The following is a 4,814-nucleotide window of genomic DNA, read 5'->3' as shown; positions in this document are numbered from 1 at the left end:
GGCTCTAGCTTATCCTTCTATTATTGTTGTGTGTTCTGCTGTGTGGTACTCTTTTTTGCGATGATCATCAACTTATTGATGTGAGCAGATGCGAGGAACACCCGTGGTCAACAAGAAGGTGATGGTTCCGCTGCTTAGCCTTGGGATTGACTTCTGCTTTTGAGCTTTTCTTTAGGGCTATGACCCATGTACGCTTTGCTCTTTAGTATTCTATTAAATTTCGTTAAGTCCTTGGATTCTTGGTTGTATCTGGCATCATGGTGTGCCTTAGTGATGAGATGCCTCGAGCCAAGGGACCTACAACAAGAGCCATGGCTAGGAGAATACAAGAGGAATGGGCCTTAAATGCGCATGCAAGGCCCAAGATGAACTTCACATGGGCCAAGGAAGATGTGAAGACCTAGCCTAGGACATTTTGCTTGTAAATACTAGATTAGGATTTTATTTTGGGCTTTGTATTTTGGGCCCAGTAGAATAGGGTTTTCTTTGGGCCATGTATTGGGCCTTAGAGGAAATTGGGCTTTAGAAGTAATTTTGGACCAAAAAGGGGAATTGGGCCAAATGGGCCAAGAGTAGTGTGTCTACTCTAGAAAAGCCTAGAAGCTTCTCAAACTTTCTCTCCAAGGATGAGAGTTAGCTTCCCATGGCAAGACAAGTGTGACTTGCTTAGGTGGCAAGTCACACCTCCCACATGCTCTTTTTTGGCTCCAAAATTCAACTTTCTAGACTCCTTTTTCCCTCCAGTTTTTGGAGACCCCTTGGTCTCATTTTAGCCTATAAATAGAAGGCTTAGGAGATGTATTTTTCAGCTTGAAATTGAGTAATGAATTGCTGCCCAAATTTGTGCACAAATCTCTTTTGAGCTCACCTTAGAGTAAACTCTTCTCTAGTTTACTCTAGTCTTCTTCCTTAGGAGTTGGCCTCACCTCTCTTAAGAATCCTTTCACCTACACCAAACCAAACACCTTAAGCTTCTTTCCTTCATGCTTCCGCATCCAACACCATCCATGGAGCCTCTATTCTTCATGCAAGCATCAATGGAGACAAGAAGAAGCCATCATGTGGTATCATGAGCCTTGGTTTTAGTGAGTTAAGTGCTTCTTCTCCATTTTTTTTTTCAATTCCGTGTTGTTCATCACTTCTCCTACTTGTCTTGCTGTTTTTGTTCATTTTATTTTGAGTATTAATGTCTTTTTACTTTGGTTCATCTTCATTTGCTTCATCTTGAACCATCCTTGTGTGCTTTAGGTGTTCTATTTGTTTTTTTTTTGTTCAGTTCATTCTCTTGATTCTTGAGTTTATTTTGATTTTAAGATCCATATGTTTTGTCTAGAGTCATGTTTAGTCCATATATGTCATTAATTCCTTGTTTAGCTTTTAATTTTCTTTGAATTTGTTGGTGATGTGTTGCTGAATTTTTTTTCAGATTTGAGTGCAGTTTTTAATCCTTAAAAATTAACACTCTCTTCTCTCTTTGAGCCTTGGAAATGAACCTTCACATCTAGATAACCTTAGTTATCTTAATGTCCAGTGGGAATTTTCCTTGTGCTTGCTTAAAATCACCATAAACCACACTAAATTTCCTTTCAATTAATTGTGCTTTGGTGCTTTTTCATTTCTGTTTTTGAGTTCAGATTGCTATTTAGATCTTAGTAATGTCTTAGAGTCAATTTCCATTGTGTTTCATTGTGTTTCATGATCTTCTTTTGATTCCTTTAAGTTTCCTTCTCCTTTGTGCTTTTTGTTTCCATTAAAATGCAAATGATCAAGCATAGTGTGGTGGTGATTCTGTTTTGTGGTGGAAACTAGCTGCTGTAAGAGCTATACAAAGAAAGAAAAAGAGCACAAAAAGAATACAAGCAAGTGCCAAAAAGAATCAAAAGAAAAGATCAAAAGAAAGTGGCAAAAGAAGTACACTAGAATCACTACCATCACTTGAGTTTGAGAGCATTATTTTGTTGCATTTTACTGCTGTTCCAGTTTCTGTCTGACTGCACACTGTTTGTATTTGATTTATCATAAAACATTGGCCTGTGCAAATCCAAATCTAATTTTTGCCTCTTTTAGCTAAGACATAGAAGAAAAAGTGAAAAAAAGAATCATTGAAAAATGTTGAGAAATGAAAAAATGAAAAATATCTGAAGCAGAGGCCTGAATTCACGTTTTTTGGACTGGCAGTGAGTGAAAAATCAAATTTCAGTGCAGTTTTCTAGCTTATTTTGGTTGTTTTTCATCCATTCTAGTGCCATTCATTAGGTAATTCATTTGAGTGCTTATCTTGTTTCTTTACCTTATTTCTAGTTTGTCATTTCTTTGGTGATCCTTTGAGTTTGTCATGGCATTATTCACTTTTGGTTTAGCAATTATAATTTTGTGCTTTTCTTGCTTTATTTCTTGACCTCTTTTGGTTTGGTTTCTATATTTGGTGCATACTTCTTTTTGGAGGTGATCTAATTTTCCTAAGGTAGCATCCTAGGAGGTGGAGTACCTAGTCCCGAAAGAGAATCCTCTTTGGTGAGATCAAGAGGAAGTGCAAGAGTGAAACACTTGTGAGGACCAAGCCAAGAAGACAAAGCCAAGAAGACCTTTTACATTTTGTGCACTTTGATTGTATTCAAATTGAGTTGTAAAATTGTAATGCTTTCCTTCTTGTGTTCATGGCCTAGTTAGGTGTCTTGGGGGAGTCTTAGGTACTCAATCCCATCTCCTAACTAGAACCTCTTCTATACATTAGTGAAGCGCTTTTAGTGGTGAAGTTTGAAGGTTCCAAGTGCCTTCTACTTCTACCAAAACTTAGGCCGCATATAGCTTATAATCTTTCTTGTTTTTAATTTTCTTGTTTGATAGTTTAGTGTGTGTCAACTTAGTCTTTGAATTAATTTCATTTAAGAAGTTTTGTACAAAAGTTTCAAGTTCCCTTGGCTAGGAAAGACTTGGTATGTAAGCAATCCAAGTGATTCACCTCTTTTTCCTGGAGGAGAACTAAAAGCTTTTGCTATCTACTTCTTCTTTGAAATTTTCTTTTAAAGACCAAAGTCTTCTAAAAAAAATGTCTCAACCTCCTTCTCAATGTATGAGTGCTTCAAATGAAGAAGAAATAAGTTTGAAACAAATTGCCTTTGATTTGAGAGCACTACTACGTTGGAAGGAAGATGAAATAATTGCAAGGGAAAGGGAAAAACAAGAAAGAGATAGGTTTCATCAACTTTTAGATGAAGAGAGGAGGGGAACAAGAAATATGGAAAGGTTGCATAGGAGGATGAGTAATAGGAGTCAACATTTGTACTCCCACACTCCAACACTAGTCACACACTATGAAGAAGATAGTAGACTAGTTGACAACTTCTATCAACCTCCTCCTCCTCCTCTAAGAAGAGAAAGAAGAGAGCCTAGGGAACCAAGAGCCATTAGAATAGACCTCCTGATGAAGGATCGTCTCGGATTTAGGGTGGAATTCATCTAGAACGAAAATGGGTATGAAACCTAGAACGAAAAGGGGGAAAATGGAGGACGTCGATTGGGGGTTTTTGCGGAACGGAAGGAAATCACGCCACTTGGAGGAGATTCCAAGATAAGTGAGGAAGATCCGCCACTTTGAATCGGAGATTCAAAGATAAGGATCGGTGGTTCTGAGGAGAACCTCGAGACTTGAGAGAAAACTCATTGTTTCATAAAACTCAAATCTGAATACAAATGTGTCTCACAAGGGCTTATATACTATGGGCCGAAACAGCAAAAGGCCCAACACAACTAAAGGTCCAATAAAGCCCAAACAAAAAAAACATTACAAAAATTATAAAAGAGTTCCTATTCTACGATCCGAAGCTAATACGAGATCTCTCTCTCTAAAGGTCTTGGGCCTGATTCCATCAACTGCTATGACATTGCTATGACGATCCCGAACCATGCCTTCATCACCTCCCTCACTTTTATGGGAAAGATGATGTTGAAGCTTATCTTGATTGGGAAATGAAAGTTGAGCAACTCTTTGCTTGCCATCAAATAAGTGAGGAGAGGAAAGTACCCTTAGCTACCCTTAGCTTCTAGGGCAATGCTATGTATTGGTGGACTGCCCTCGAAAGAGATAGGAGAATCAATCAAAGTCCCGAGGTCAAATATTGGAATGACCTCAAAGGAGCCCTTAGGAGAAGACATATTCCCTCCTATTATCATAGAGAGCTAATGGATAAGCTCCAAAGACTCCATCAAAATAAAATGAAAGTGGAAGAATATAGACAAAATATGGAGTTATATATGATGAGGGCAGGGATTAGGGAGTCCGAGGATACCACCATTGCAAGGTTTCTTAGTGGTTTTAGTCTTGAGATAAGAGATAGAGTAGAATTGTTGCCCTACCAAGACTTAAATGACTTGGTTCAACTTTGCATAAAGGTAGAGCAACAAATTCTAAGGAAAAATTTTCGAAATGACTACTCTAACTCTTATACCAAGAAAGAATTCAAGAGGGAGGGTAAACAAGTCAAAGAGGAACCCTCCAAAAGTTTCAAGGAAAAGGAGAAACCAAGGGAAGGCACATCTTCACACACTCGCACTAGTGAAATCAAATGTTTCAAGTGTCTTGGTAGAGGTCATGTTGCATCTCAATGCCCCACCAAAAAGACCATGATCTTAAGGGGTGTTGACCACTATAGTAGCCAAGATGAGCAAGAAAGTGAGAGTGAGACTTCTAGTGAGGAGTCTAATGATGAGGCTAAGGAAATTGCCTATCCTTGTGAAGGAGACCTTTTAATGATTAGAAGACTTCTTAGCAACCAACCCATTCCAAAAGAGCCAACACAAAGAGAGAACATCTT

The sequence above is a fragment of the Vigna unguiculata genome, chromosome 10, assembly GCF_037176805.1.
Source record: "Vigna unguiculata cultivar grain cowpea cultivar isolate G323 ecotype 2 chromosome 10, ASM3717680v1, whole genome shotgun sequence".
NCBI lineage: Eukaryota > Viridiplantae > Streptophyta > Magnoliopsida > Fabales > Fabaceae > Vigna > Vigna unguiculata.
This window is presented reverse-complemented; position numbering follows the sequence as displayed.